Source organism: Phyllostomus discolor, chromosome 10 (assembly GCF_004126475.2).
Source record: "Phyllostomus discolor isolate MPI-MPIP mPhyDis1 chromosome 10, mPhyDis1.pri.v3, whole genome shotgun sequence".
Lineage (NCBI taxonomy): Eukaryota > Metazoa > Chordata > Mammalia > Chiroptera > Phyllostomidae > Phyllostomus > Phyllostomus discolor.
Window position 1 is genome coordinate 63438771 of NC_040912.2, and position 16460 is coordinate 63455230.

Consider the following 16460-nt stretch of genomic DNA (forward strand, 5'->3'; position numbering starts at 1 on the left):
TTTAAAATGGAAGGGCAGAGAAAGTACTTCCCAGATAAGGTCAAGTTCAAGGAGTTCATCATCACCAAGCTCTTGTTATATGAAATGTTAAAGGGACTTATCTAAGAAAAAGAAAATCAAAAATATGAACAGCAAAATCACAACATTCTCACAATTATCAACAACTGAACCTAAAAAAAAAAAAAACCGAATCAAACAACTAGAACAGGAACAGAATCACAGAAATGGAGGTCATATGGAGGGTTATTAGCAGGGAATGGGTGGGGAGAATATGGGGAAAGGTACAGGGAACAAGTAGCATAAATAGTAGGTAAAAAATAGACAGGGGGAGGTTAAGAATAGTATAGGAAATGTAGAAGCCAAAGAACTTACATGTACAACTCATGGACATGAACTAAGGGGGTGATGGAATGTGGGCAGGAGGGGGTGTATAGGGTGGAGGTGAATAAAGGGGAAACGGGACAGCTGTAATAGCATAATCAGTAAAATATATTTTTAAAAAATAAGCAAATGCCATATATGAGAAACCTACAGCCAACATTTATTCAACAAGCAAAAACTGGAAGCTTTCCCCTAAGATCAGGAACAAGACAAGGGTGTCCACTTTCACCACTTCTGTTCAACATAGTATTGGAAGTTCTATCCACACCAATCAGGCAGGAAAAAGAAATAAAAGTTATCCAAATTGAAAAGGAGGAAGGTAAAACTTGCATTGTTTTAAGATGACATGATAACCCTATATACTCCACTAAAAAAAAAAAAAAAAAACTACTGGACATAATAAATGAATTTGCAAAATAGCAGGATACAAATTCAATATTCATAAATTAAAGGAATTTTGTACACCAACAATTTAACAACAGAACAGAAACTAGGGAAAATTCCATTTTACTATAGTAACAAAAATAAAGTACCTAAGAATAAACTTAACCAAGGAGGTCAAAGACCTATATTTGGAAAACTATAAAACACTGAAAATAGATTAAGGAAGATATAAATAAATGGAAGCATATATCATACCAATGAATTGGAAGAATTAACATCACCAAAATATCCATACCCAAACTAGTCTGTAGATTCAATTCAATCCCTATAAAAATACCAATAAATATTTTAGATTTTGAACAAATATTCCAAAAATTTATTTGGAACAATAAGTAATCCCAAATAGCCTTGGCAATCTTGAGAAGGAACAACAAGGTAGGGAGGATCACAATACCTGATATTGAACTATATTATACAGCCACTGTAGTCAAAACAGTCTGGTATTGGCATAAGAACAGACACATAGATCAATGGAGCAGAATAGAGAGCCCAGAAATAAACCCAGGTCTCTGTGGGCAGTTAATATATGACAAATGGGACAGGAGCATAAAATGGAGTAAAAATAGCCTCTTCATTAAGTGGTATTGATAGATCTGGACAGATACATGCAAAAATGAAACTAGACCATACACCAGAATAAGCTGAAGATGGATAAAAGACTTAAAAGCAAATGGGAACACTAGATAATTCCCAGAGGAAAACATAGTCAGTTAAATTTCAGCTATCCCACACAGCAATATTTTTGCTTATATATCTCCTAGGCCAATGGAAATAAAGGAAGGAATAAATAAATAGGACTAAATCAAACTAAAAAGCTTCTGCTCAGCTACAGAATATATCATCAAAATGAAAAGGGAACCAATTTTATGGGAAAACACATTTGCCAATGACACCTCAGACAATAGTTTGATCTCCAAAATATATAAAGAACTCACATGACTCCATACCAGGAAGATAAACAACCCCACTTTTAATAACCATATTTAATATCCACAATCTATATGTACCAACTAAAAGACAGATTTGTCACAGTAGATTAAATTAACCAATTCCTTGAGGGACACAATTATCAAAACTCACCCAAGAACAAACAGATAATCTGAATAGATTTATATGTATTACAGCAACCTAATCAATAATTAATAACCTTTCAAAACAAAAAGCACTAGACCCAGATGGGCTTACTGGTGAAATCTACCAAATATTTAAGGAAGAAATTATACCAGTCCTCTACAATTTACTTCAGAAGATAGAAGTAAAGGCACTACTTCTCATTCTATGTTCTTCTCATTCTATAGTGTTCTCACTCCTAACTCATTCTATGAGGTCAGCACTACCCTAATACCAAAAGCAGACAGACATTACAAGAAAATAAAACTATAGACTAATACCTCCAATAAATATAGATTTAAAAACTTTAACAAAATATTATCGAACTGTGTCCAACAGCATATAAAAATAATTATACACCATGCCCAAGTGAGTCATCTATGAAGAAAATCTGAAAGAGTATGTTTAATTTTGTAAAAAGCTATTATGCTAAGCAAAATAAGCAAGGCAGTGAAAGACAAATACCATATAGTCTCACCTAACATCATACTTAATGGTGAGAAACCCAAAGCTTTTTCAGTATGATCAAGAACAAAGTAAGGACACCTTTTCTCACCAAATCTTTCCAGCATCCTCCTGGAAATTTTAGCTAGAAAGTTTTAACAAGAAAAGGAAAATAAAAATACAGATTGAGAAATAATAAATAAAACTGTGTTTGCTCACAAATTTGCTCATCTATGTAGAAAATCTGAAAGAGTATGTTTAGTTTTGTTAAAAACTATTATGCTAAACAAAATAAGCAATGCAGTGAAAGACAAATACCATATGATCTCACCTTTAATGGGAACCTAATCAACAAAACCAACAAACAAGTAAAATATAACCAAAGATACTGAAATTGAGAACAGGCTGATAGTGACCAGAGGGGAAACGAGAGAGAATTTCAGGGGGAAAGGGGAAGGATCTTCAGGACCAAGTATAAAGGACACATGGACAATAACAAGGGTGGAGTGGAAATGGGAGGGAGGTGGGGAGGGCTAGGCAGTGGGTTGAGATGGGAGTAAAAGGCAGAAAACTGTACTTGAACAACAATTAAAATAAAATAAACTATCAAACTATCTTCCAAAGTAAATATATCATTTTGTACTTCTACCAGCAATAATAAGAATTCTGTTATTACATATACTTGGCAGGATTTGGTATTGTCAGTGTTTTAGTTTTGGGCCATGCTGATAGCTATATAGTGGTATCTCATTTTAATATGAAATTCCCTAATGACATTAGATATTCTGCATAATTTAATACTCTGAATCGACATCTATATACCATCTATATTGTGGTTATCTGTTTGGATCTTTTATTCAGTTTATAATTGAGTCATTGTTTTCTTATTGTTGAGTTTTACGAGTTCTTTCTTGAGTATTTAAAATCACATTTGATGATTCAAACAAAAGTTATATTGCTATTAATGTGTGCTCAAAGTATATAAAAAACTAATTAAGTAAATCACATTTAAAAAGTGGGCAGGATAAAAGGAAGTCAATTTTCTAAACATCATTCAAAATACTAAAATGTCAATACCAGCAGACTGTTACATATGTAGACTGTGAAGTAGATATATGCTTACTGTAATATCTAGGACAACAACTAAAAACCTATACAATGATATATATATTCAAAAGCCCTGTAATTAAATAAAGTGATACTCTAAAAAAATGTTCCAGTAATCCACACAAAGAAAAAAGAAACAGAAGAATAAGAAACAGAAGGAACAAATGAAAAATAAATAATAAATGGAAGGCTTACCTAACATATAAAATAGCATTAATTTTAACTATTCTAAATATATAAATTAAAAGACAGATTGGATAAAAACATGATTAAACTATATGCAGTCTACAAGAAACTTACTGCAAAATGATTTAGGCATATTGAAAAGGTAGAAAATGCAAACCTTAGCTTTTTTGAAAGAAACAAAAGTAACTCTATTAATATCATGTGAAGTTACTTCTGAGCAAAGAAAATTACTAGCAGAAAAGAAGGATATTATATAATACTAAAATATCTCTTGGGTTAATCTACCAAGAGATATTGTGATGTTACATCGACATGCACCAAGCTGTTGAACATTAAAATAAATGTAAAAAAAAAACTGATAGACTTGAAAACTGAAACCAAAAAAGGCAAGTCCACAGCTTTAATTAGGATTTTCAACACCTATAACTGTTAAATTTATAATTACAAAATTATAATTAAAAAACTTATAAAAAAGAAATCCTTGGGCTCAGAGGGCTTCAGTGGAAGAATCTACTAATCATTAAATAAGAATTGACACCAATTCTACATAATCTCTTCCAAAAATTATAAGAGAAGCTAACATTTTCCAGTATCAAAAATTATCTTGATGTCAAAGTCAAACAAAAAAAGTACAAAAGGAAAAGAAAGAAAATTACAGATCAATATCTTTCATTAACTTAAATACAAAACTCCTTGATAAAATATTAGCAAATTGACTCTAGAACTATATAAAAAGAATTATTAAAAATGACACAAAAAATAGAATTCATAAAAGATATAATAAATTGGATTTTATCAAAATTAAAGTTTTTTTATCCTGTGAAGTATCTTATTAAAAGGATAACAAAATAAACCATAGACTTGCAGAAAGTATTTGCAAACCACACACATAAAAATGGACTTGTGTCTAAAATATATTAAAACAGGGACAGGCAAAGAAATTAGTTTGATTTTTATGTTATTTAAGCAATTCTTTTCTCTTGTAGATTTACAGAATGTAGCCCAATATTCTAGTGATGGCTTGTACTATTGGGTATTCTGGAAGATAAGGTTCTGCCAGCTGATAATCCTAGTAGTAAAATGCAGTACATTATTACAGTTAGAACAGCCAAAAATATCATACTTCTCTGCATTCATCCATTACATAGTCTTTTCCTACATTGCCTCTGGGCTTTGTCAGGTTGACTTGGTCAATGGTACATCTTACAGGCAGAAATTTAAAGTAATTTCCACATTAAGGCTGGTCCCTTTCCTTTCTGCTTTTAGATCCTTGCTACATATGAAGAAGCTGAGTTATCCTATTAAAGGCAAATGATCTAGCAGGTAGCAAACATAAACCAGGCTTTTGAATGACACTATTTTAGACCATCAATCCCCAGAACAGTGATCAGAGTATTTTGAATGAGCAGCAAAAGAACCACTAGAATGACTCCAGTCCAAATCATGAAGAAGTAAAATAGAGTTGTTATATTAGGTTACTAATTTTCATAGTAGTAGGCATTGCAACAAAACATAATTATACAGCTTAATATCACTAAATATTTAAATCTTCATTCAACTTAAGTAAATGTGTTGAATTATATAGTTGAGTACCATCTCAATTCTAATTTTTAAAATCTTTAATAATTTTACCATTCTAACTTTTTTTTAATCTTTCATTAACATCATAAGTGCAGATGATTTAGAAATTTGAATTAAGTGTGAATTTATTTGGAACCTACCTTGCATATTATATTTTAACTTTGCCAATAATAATTTTGCTTCCAAATTCTACCTGCCTTCTTAACATCAAATGGTGAAAATCAGTAAATTCACAGTTTACTCAGAAACAATTAATGTTTTACCAAATACATCTTTATACAAAGATTCAAGTCTTGTACCATTATGGACTATGAACTATTTTTCTTATCATCTGTTTGAAATCTTTTAAAGAAGAACCAACTGCCAAACATGGGGATCACCACTCTTAAAAGAGTAAATGTTCATCTGTCATTTTAATTTTGCCAAATAATATGGTATTAAAAATAATTTGTGGAAATTATCATTCAAGCTATCATTTAGATCAAACAATCTAGTAGGTACATTAATATAAAACATCCCATTTTGAAAAATCTTAACTACAGCAAACTTTAAAATATGTCAATCTCTATGCTTTAGGGCATAATTTGGCTACCAGCTGGGTCAGGAAGAAATTTTCCCCATAGTATAGTGTTGCCAATTACCACAGATGTAAAGAGAACAAGAGAAAGAGTCAGGGGGTTACACAACTCTCTATAACATCTGGTATTAGATGCTCTCTGAGTGAGAATCCAGGATAAGATAAAACATTCAATTGTTCCCGTATGTCAATTCCAATATTCCTATGAGCTGCTAATATGACACTCCCACCACAAGGGAGGGATTTCTTACAGAACAGATGTCACTTACAGTATTATGTGGACTCCCTATCTCAACAAATAATTGCTTGGCACTTCTGCCCTATGGCAAGGGTCTGAAAATATGTTAGGGTGAGAACACAGCATAAAGCAGATGGACACTGATAAAAGAAAGCAAGAGGATACTGAGTCTTAAATGCATGTGCAAAAGCCAGATGGAGGTATTGAAGCAGATGCCTTTCCTTATCTTCAGTAACTAAAACCCAAGATAAGATTTTTTTTAGTTATTAGTTATTTAGAAGTGCTACACTGAAATTTCTTTAGATGAGTATGTGTTGCATAAGACTCCATTTTATTGAAACAAAGAAACCTTGCCTTTTTTATTCAAACTGCAATTTCCATTTGAAATAAATGCATTTTGCTTAAGGTCTGAAACTGATATAAAACTCCCAACACCAGTGCCAACCCTCCTGGCAAAAAGAGAAAAAGGAAAAAACTGGGCTGGGATAAGAGAATGGACACAAAGACTGACAATGAGTGACAAAGTACAATTGAGATGTGACTTGCCTGAGAGAGACAGCAAGAGAGGGAAAAAAGTTCTTTTAAAATATCAATAAGAGAATCAAAGAAAGCAAGATCTTTTTTCTGATAAAAGGGGCAAAGTTAATAACGGTGAAGAAAGAAGGCAATTGCAATATGCTCCAACTGTAAAAGAAGAAAAGAAGATGAAGGTAACCATTTTAAATAAGTTTAACATATATGAAGCATTCATACTTTACATAATACAAGGTTTAAAGTTTTTCAAACATTTAAACTGTTTGCTTGAACAGCAGACCTGATTGACTATCCAAATAATTGGGTAGAGAAAGGAAAGGACTGTTTTTGTTCATGAGACCCAGCGAATGAATTTTTACTTTAAAACAAAACAAAACAAACAAAAAATCATTATTGCAGAAAAAAGTTTGGGGTGGGTTGGGAAACAATATGAATATATTTCACTTATTAAAAGTCATTAAGTGATATCAAAATAAGAATATGCTTGAGGGTATTACTGACATTTTATAGCTATAATTGCACACAAACAATAAGTGCTTTGAAAATTTTCTAGACAAAAATGTTATTTGGCCATTCAATACTGTCTGAAAACTGTGTGTTTTCATGTATGGGAACATATCCATAGATGACTCCTAAGGAAAATTCTAAGCTTTGCTTGCTAGTATCTCTTTGTAGTTATTTTCATTTTATGCTAAAGTATAATCCTACCATATTCCTCTGTTTTCAAAGTTTAATAATCTATCCTCAATTATTAATATGAAAAAATGTAATAAAGTCCTTATTGGGGAATATAATCTAAATTTTTTATAGCTTTAGTTCCACTGAGAAAAGTATAATATAGGGAAAATTTCCTAAGATTCAATCATTAATTCTTCAGAGTACTCAAAGCAAGAGAAGTTAGTGGAGTAAAGATATATACCAGGCAGCACCAGGCAGTTTAAGAAGTCTGGATTTTATCTTAAAGGGAATAGGAAACCCCTATTGTTGGTGGTGTGTTTACTTGTTTGGGGGAAGGGTCCCACAGTCATTTACATAGTAAAAGATCCCTAGAGATACAAAGTGGAGAAAGATAATGGAAAAAGACAGAAAACAAGAATACCAAATATGGAACATTATAGTAATACAGATGAGAAAGATGATGATCTCAACTAGTGTAGTGGCAACAACTGTAGAAGAAAGTGGACAGATCTTAGAACTACTTCTGAGGGAGACTCTACAGCATGAAGAAGACTCAATAGGAGTTTGCAATAACAGCAATGACAGAAAAAGAAAAAAATTGCAAAGATAATCTCTGTTTCAAGTCTTATGCAAGTGCATGGATAAGTGTTCTGGTTTTGAAGTAGAAAACACTGAAGAATGGTCAAGGTGTTTGTTTTATTTGTGAAGGCATTGGGAGTCACTAGATTACTAATGTAGGTTGAGCTGTATTGAGTTTGAAGAGGTATATAGATAGAAGCAGCTGGATATTTGTATATTAGTTAGATAAGAGTTATAAATAGAAAACAAATAATTATAGTTATCAGATTTACATTTATTGAAGTCATTAAAGTGAAGAAATTTGCCTGAGGATAGTCAGGAGAAACTCTTCTGACTTTTGCCTGGAAAAAAGTCAAAAGAATTCCCAAAACAGAATTTTAAAGAAAACTATTGAACAAATATTTCATAAGCATCTACTGTGTTCTAGTCCCCAGAGTGGCAACTATAAGACAAATTAGGTTCATTCTCCAATGCAGCTTACATTTTCAATTGTTGAGCCAATTAGCCAGTAAACAAATAAACAACAACAAAAACCCCAGACTACGTATTTTCAGATACTTTCAAGAGGTATGTAGAAAATAAACAGTGATACCAAGTGCCTGGAATGGGTGGGATACTTTAAGGGAGAGGTGAGTAGGTGAAGCAGGCCAGAGAAAGTAGGGGGGCACACAACTTGATGTTCAGTCTCCCTAATGATTAGGGAAATGTCAGTCAAAACCACATGAGATATCACCTCACAACCATTAGAAAGTCTATTACCAAAAAGACAAGAAATAAGTGTTGGAGAGGATGTGAAGAAAGGGAGCCCTTATATACTGCATGTGGGAATACAGATTGGTACAAAAACTATTAAAAGCAGTATGGATGTCAAACACTGAAGAAAGTAATTGAGGAAGATACAAATAAATGGAAGTATATACAGTGCTCCTGGATTAGAAGAATTAACATCATTAAAATACCCATACTACCCAAAGCAATCTATAGATTCAATGCAATTCCTATTAAAATAACAATGGCACATTTCACAGATCTGAAACAAATATTCCAAAAATTTATATGGAACAAAAAAGAGCCCCTGAATAGCTCATCTATCCTGAGAAAGAAGAACAAAGTTGGAAGGATCACAATACCTGATATTAAACTATACTACAAAGCCACTGTAATCAAGATTTTCTGGTACTGGTGTAAGAACAGACTATAGATCAATAGAACAGAATAGAGAGCCAAGAAATAAATCCAAGTCTCTATGTTCAATTAATATTCAAGAAAGGGGGCATGGGCATACAATGGGGTAAAAGCAGTCTCTTCAATAAATGGTGTTGGGACAACTGGACTGGTATACATGCAAAAAATTAAAACTAGACTACCAACTTATGCCATACACCAGCATAAACTCAAAATGGATAAAGTACTTAAATACAAGTTGTGATACCATAAAAGTCCTAGCAGAAAACATAGGTAGTAAAATTTCAGATATTATACATAGCAATATGTTTGCTAATATATCTCCTAGGGCAAGGGAAATAAAAGAAAAAATAAACAAATGGGACTACATCAAATTAAAAAGTTTCTGCACGGTTAAGGAAACCATCATCAAAATGAAAAGAGAACCAACTACATAGGAGAACATATTTGCCAATGATACATTGGACATGGGTTTAATCTCTAAAATACATAAATAACTCATACAACTCAACACCAGGAAGACAAACAACTCAGTTAAAGAATGGACAAAGGACCTAAGTAGATACTTCTCCAAGAAGCACATACAGACATTTTCAAATGACGTATGAAAAGATACTCAACACCATTAGCCATCAGAGAGATGCAAATTAAAACCATAATGAGATATCACTTCATACCAGTCAGAATGGCTATCATTAATAAATCAACAAACAACAAGTGCTGGTGAGGATGTGGAGAAAAGGGAACCCTAGTGCACTCTTGGTGGGAATGAAAACTAGTACAGCCACTGTGGAAAGAGTATGGAATCTCCTTTAAAAATTAAAAATGGAACTGCCTTATGACCTAGTGATTCCACTGCTGAGATTATACCCTAAGAATCCTGAAACACCAATTCAAAAGAACTTATGCACCCCTATGTTCATAGCAGTGCTACTTCCAATAGCTGAGTGTTGGAAACAACCCAAATGACCGTAAGTAGATGAATGGATAAAAATACTGTGGTACATCTATACAATGGAATATCATACAAAAGCAAGAAAAAAGTCCTACTTTTTGTGATAGCATGGATGAAACTGGAGACTATTATGCTAAGTGAAATAAGCCAATTGGCAAAAGACAAATACCATATTTCCTCACTTATAAATGGAATCTAATGAACAAAAACTAATGATAAAAATAGAACCACAGGCATGGAAACAGGATCAGACCGATGGCTATGGGAGGGGAGGAGGGGAAGGGGGAAAGGTGGAAAGAAGGGTAAGAGATTAGTCAATTAACATATTTGAATGATGCATGGACATGGACAATGGAGAGGGGATTGACTGTGGGCCAGAGGGGTGGGTTGGGTCAAGGAGAGGAAAAGGAGAAAAAAATGGAAAAACTGTAATAACTCTGTAATAATTTAAACAATGAAAAAAAGAGAAAAGAATCAGATAACTAAGTTCTTGACACTGCAGTTCAAGTGAGAGAAAAAAAAAGACTTGTACTCAGAAATCTACAGGCTAGCGAAGGAAAAAGATTAGGAAGATACAAATAAATGAAAGCATGTACTGTGTTCATGGATTAGAAAAGTTAACATCATTAAAGTGTCTGTACTACCCAATATCCATACTACTCAAAGCAATCTATACATTCAATGCAATTCCTATTAAAATAAGTTCATATTTCACAGAACTAAAACAACCAAAAACTTATATGGAACCAAAAAGAGACACTGAATAGCCTCAGCAATCTTGAGAAAGAAGAACAAAGAAGAACTATTCTATAAGGCCACTGTAATCAAAACAGGCTGACACTGGTATTAGAATAGACATATAGATCAATGGAACAGAACAGAGAGCCCAAAAATAAACCCATGCTTTTATGGTCAATTGATATTTGACAAAGGTGGCAAGAGCATACAATAGAGTGAAGTCTCTTCAATAAATGTTGTAAGTCATGAAACCATAAAAATCCTGGAAGAAAACATAGGTAGTATAATCTCATATATTTCACATAGCAATATTATTGTAGATATATCTCCTAGGGAATTGGAAACAAAGGAGAACAAATGGAACTACATTAAATTAAAAAGCTTCTGCACAGCTAAAGAAACCAGCAGCAAAATGAAAAATAAATCCACAGTTAGGGACAACATATTCACCAATGATACATCTGATAAGGGTTTAATCTCCAAAAATATACAAGGATCTAAGACAACTCAATACCAGGAAGACAAACAATCCAATTTAAAAATGGCAAAGGACCCTGAATAGACACTTGTCCAAACAGGACATACAGATGGCCCATAGAAATGTTAAATAATATCTCAGTTGATACAACATTATTTATCTCATAAAATTACCTGGTCTGCAAATGTCAAACTTAGTGGCAAATGTTATACACATATATTGTTATGTAACTGTATTAGTGGCCATTTTAAATCATAATGGTGATGATATGAATATATTTAACACTATTACATTAATTTACATTTATTGCTATTTTATTTTAGTGACTAACAACTACATTTAATGTTTTATGTAAATTTAAGATAATTAAACTACGTTTTTAAACTGCAAGAGAACAAACCCATAACATATATGTACCTGAAGGCATTATGAGGGCATATTATCTTAAAATTCCAATAAAATATATTTTGGTCAATTCCATGATGCACATTTTCAAGTAGCTATGAGAAATTTGAAGGGGTAAGTACTGCTCATAATAATTCATTAAAAGGTTCAAAAAAGAGACAAAGACAAGTTGAAAATAAAAAACAGTTCTCACATTTATGCAGGGACATTATAAAATTAAAGGTGATCAGTTTTCTATGTTTCAAGATAAGTAAAAGGAAGTTAAGCTAAAATTATAGACCAATCATTGTGAAGAACATTGATATTATAACTACTCCAGATGTTGCAATTTATTACCCAAAAGATTGTGTAATTCTCTCAGCTTCATCACCTAAAATAAGGCAGACCCTGAGGAGCAGGTACTGATTAATAAGAATCACAGTGCCAGACTGTCTTATGCTTGAGGACTCTAAGGGAACAGGTGATTCCCACTCCTTTCCCTTCGGCTTCAGTGAGCCAATTTCCTCCATTAGTAAGCTCTTGTGCTATAAAGCTAGTTCACAGGGTAGGAGATGCTATGAATCTCAGGTATACAATGTGTTATTCAGACACCACAAGGGGGATTAGGTATCTTCCTTAGGTCTCATGATTATGAAATTAATCATAATTTAGATGAACAGTGGAATGATGGCATGGCCACCATTTCAGTCCATCCATTGTTCATAATCCAGTTGTAATAGCTATATTTGCCTAGGTCCAAATCATGCATTCCTCACATTTACAACAAAAGGGAATTTTTTAGGGGAAAGAAATGCCTTTATTCTGATTTTTATTTTTAAGTTTTTACAGGCAATGCATAGCTGTCACTTTGTTTTTCAGCTCTATGACTTCTGTAATTTCCATCCCTTTTATCAACACTAGAGTCAGAGGAACTTTTAAAATGTGTAAGATATAATGCCAGACATAGGCCCCTTGACACAATTTTCTTTTTTGTTATTAGTCTGAAATTAATTTAAAAGCCATGATTTTACGAGGTCTTATAAGTTGACAACTTCAAATCTTGTTCAGCATAAATGTAAAGGAGATTTATATCTGGAGGAAATGATAAAAATCCTACAAGTTATTTAACAAATTTAGAACACCCAAATTACAACCAGAAATGGGATCTGACCCTAGAAATCTAGCAACTGATTCTGTAATTGCAATTTTTTACTGTCTTCTCTTCTTAAGTTTTACTCCTATATCACAATAAATATCCTTATACACTTCTCCTGGAGTTTTCCTTTTCTGTATCCCAGATCCTTTAACTTGCAGCTCTCCTACACTTTGACCCCAGAGAAAAGTACTTGCCAATACTGGAAGAAGAAGATGTAGGAAGTTTTTAGCAAACCAACACAAGTAATATGTTCCCACCAAAAAAAAATTTTATAGAAAGAGAGCAAAGGGAGACAGGACAACAGACATGTCAGACAAAACCATTAGTGTGTATGCAGTGGATAGTTTCTAAAAGGACAGAAACCAATAGAGAGAGAGGAGGAAACATCAACAAATGGAGCTTTTGCTCTGCTCCCCACTTAAAACACAGATAGTGTTGAGTGACCCTGGCATGTCAGAAATGGTGACTTGACGAATATTCTTGCAGAACCCAGTGCATGATGGGTGGGATGAGGTAAATTTAGCTCAGGCTTTGTGACTGAGGCCCATGGCCCACTAGCACTGATGGCTGATGCTGCTTCTGCCAAAAGAAAAGGCCATGATCCCATTAGCCTCAGAACCAACAGCCAAAGCCAACAGGAAGCCTGATGGTGAGGCCAAACAAGGAGCATCACAGAGGAAGTCATCCAGACGAGGGGACATGTGGACATATAAGCTTCACCTCACACCCATGAAAGACAGTGTTTACCAAATCTGAAAGCAACCTTTAAATTGAAAGGCTTCAAAACACGTTTCACTGGAAAGTTAAATTTTTATCCCATTATTCTTTTTCCAATTAGTCATTTCCTCCTCCCTCATCTCTTATCACCCTCACCCCCTGTAAGATATGGGTATTGGGAGGGCAGAGGTGAACTTGAAAAATGTTTGAAATCATTATAGAAAAGGAAGAGACTACATATTTCTTATAATTTTTATATTTTGACACATTTTCAGCAACATGAAATTAGATACTCCAAGAGGCTAGAGTTTCCCATATAGTCTCTCTTCATTCACATTCAACACGGACTGGCTCGTGATACTGCTTATAAAGAAATAGTGTTTCATTGATTAAATAAGCCTGTTGTTTTCCATAGTTGAGAAAAGTTAAATTTAATTTTCTAAATAAAGAAATATTTTTTGAAATTTATATCACAATGTATTAAAGAAATTTCATAGTATTTAAAATGTGTTTATCACAATATGAGTCTCTAAAGCTTAGAATCTTTTTTACAGTAATGTGCATCAACATTTTATAATTCAGAAGTGTGAGCTGTCTAATGACTTTGAACAGAACTTCAAAGTGGACAGTCCTTCATAAAGTCAGGCAAGAGTATGGCCCTCTCCAGGTTCATCCATTCTGTCCCAAAGGCTAATATTTCCTTCTTTTTTACAAATGAGTAGCATTCCATTGTGTAAATGTGCCATGGCTTTTTTATCCACTTTTCTACTGATGGGCATTTGGACTGCTTCCAAATCCTGGCTATTATTAAAAAAAAAAAAAACCCTGTAATGAATATAGGGGCACACATATTATCTTAAATTTGCGTTTCAAGTTTCTTTGGGTAAATTCCCATAAGTGATATCACTAGGTATCATAAGTGGTATCGTAAAGTTCCATTTTTAATTTTCTCAGGTAACTCCATACAGCTTTCTGCAATAGCTGCGCGAAGCTAAATGAAATATGGTAAGCTAATCAGAGAAAGACAAGTACCATATGATTTCACCCATATGTGGAATCAAATGAACAAAATGAACTAACAAGTGAAGTAGTGACAGACTCACAGACAGAGAGCAGGCTGATAGCTATTTGGGGTAGGTATCTGGGTGGAGGGGTGTGGAGGGATAGAGGAAAAAAGGAAAAACTCGTGGACATGGACAAGAGTATGTTGGTTGCTAAGTGGAGGTAGAAGAGGGTATGGGGGATAAATGGTCATGGATGGAGACTTGAGGTGGTGAACACACAATAATAAATTCAATTATAAAGGAAAAAAGGATCTAGTCCTCAGCTTTACAAACTCAGAAATTTAATTTTTATCATATCACATAGTATTGATTAGGCTCTGAGATTCTGGCATGTGATAAACCAAAGATAAAGTTAACCAAATAGATCCATTGTATAAGGCAAGTCTGTCCATATACCACTCCTACAGATTGAAAACTATCAGTCATGTGTTAATTTTTATTTATTTTAAATTTAGAGGCTGATTCTGTTCCCAATCAGAAACAGAATCATCTATATTAGAAAAATAACAAAGATCTAGAAAATGTATCTAGAAAATATATCTGGGTCAAACCTACTGCAAATGTGTTAAAACAAACTTGACAGACTTTAGTCTAATAAGCAAAATTAGATAAAGCCTCTCCATCCTGAATATATGTTTTAATAATTACAATCAGGATATCAACTGGTAAAGAATTAACTAAGGCAATATAAATAAGTATCATAATGTCCTGAGTTAATAGACATAAATTGGATGACCACCTTGCTTATACTAATTTCTTAGAGACCATGTCTGTAGAGCACCCCATCCCAGTTCCAATAACATACTATTTCTTTCATCACTCTCTACAGCCATAAAAGTGAACTCCTGACCAATGAAAACTGAGCATAGTACTCACCATCACCTTAATGACCAGGCCAAGGGATGAAAATGTGATTTTAGCACATCTTTACCTGCAATTTTTCTCTCTGGGGCTGAGTAACGTAAGCCCATTTTTTTCCCTAGATGGCAAGCTGTGAAGATGTGGACCTAGAGGAATGAAGCCTACAGTTTGCTGCAAGGGGAAGCTGGCTTCAGAACAAAAACAATATGTAGGTGAAAAATAGACATGTTCTTAACAATATTTGAAATTCTGGCCCCAGTCATCCCTGATATTAGCTAACCTTCCTAGTAACCTTCTTTTTGTAGCTCAATCTACTTTAAGCTGGGTTGTTCTTACTGGACATCACCTGAGTCCTCACTAATAAAGCTAGTGAGGAAGTGTAACCACCAACTAGGTAAACTAAGTAACTTTCAGTATTGTCATGGTCTTACCATGCATTCTTGCTAATTGTGTGATTTCAGGACAATTTCTTAAAATCTGTGAGCCTCAGTTCATTATTTGCAAAATAGGACTTACAACCACTCTACTGGGTTATTGAAAAAGTAAGAATAATGTATGTATTCTTACATTACTAGCATGATGACTCTCCCATAGCACCTGCTCACTAAGTCCTAAAAATTTACTGTTCTGATAAGTGAAAATGATGATGATGATACTAAAAGGACAAAACTTGTAGAACTCAGAATGTTACACAAGTTTTCCATGTAACATGGCTGCTTAAACATGTTTTAGTAGAGCAAGTTATAAGGACTTGAAGAGAAAAATTTAATAAAATCAAACATGATTATAAACAAAATATATCCATTACCTTAAAAAAATAATTTTAAAGCTTAATTTATAATAAATAAGCATTTATAGTTGAAAGTTTACTACACTATAACCAAATAGTATTTTAAAGAATAGGTTTAATATGAAAGTTAAAGCAAATATGATTAATATAGCTATTCCCTGACAATGGATATAGCAATACTTTAGAGCTAATTCAAATGCCTCCACAATAATAAAAACTTTCATGACATCACCAAATCATGTAACACTGCTATGCACCACACCTATGGTAAAT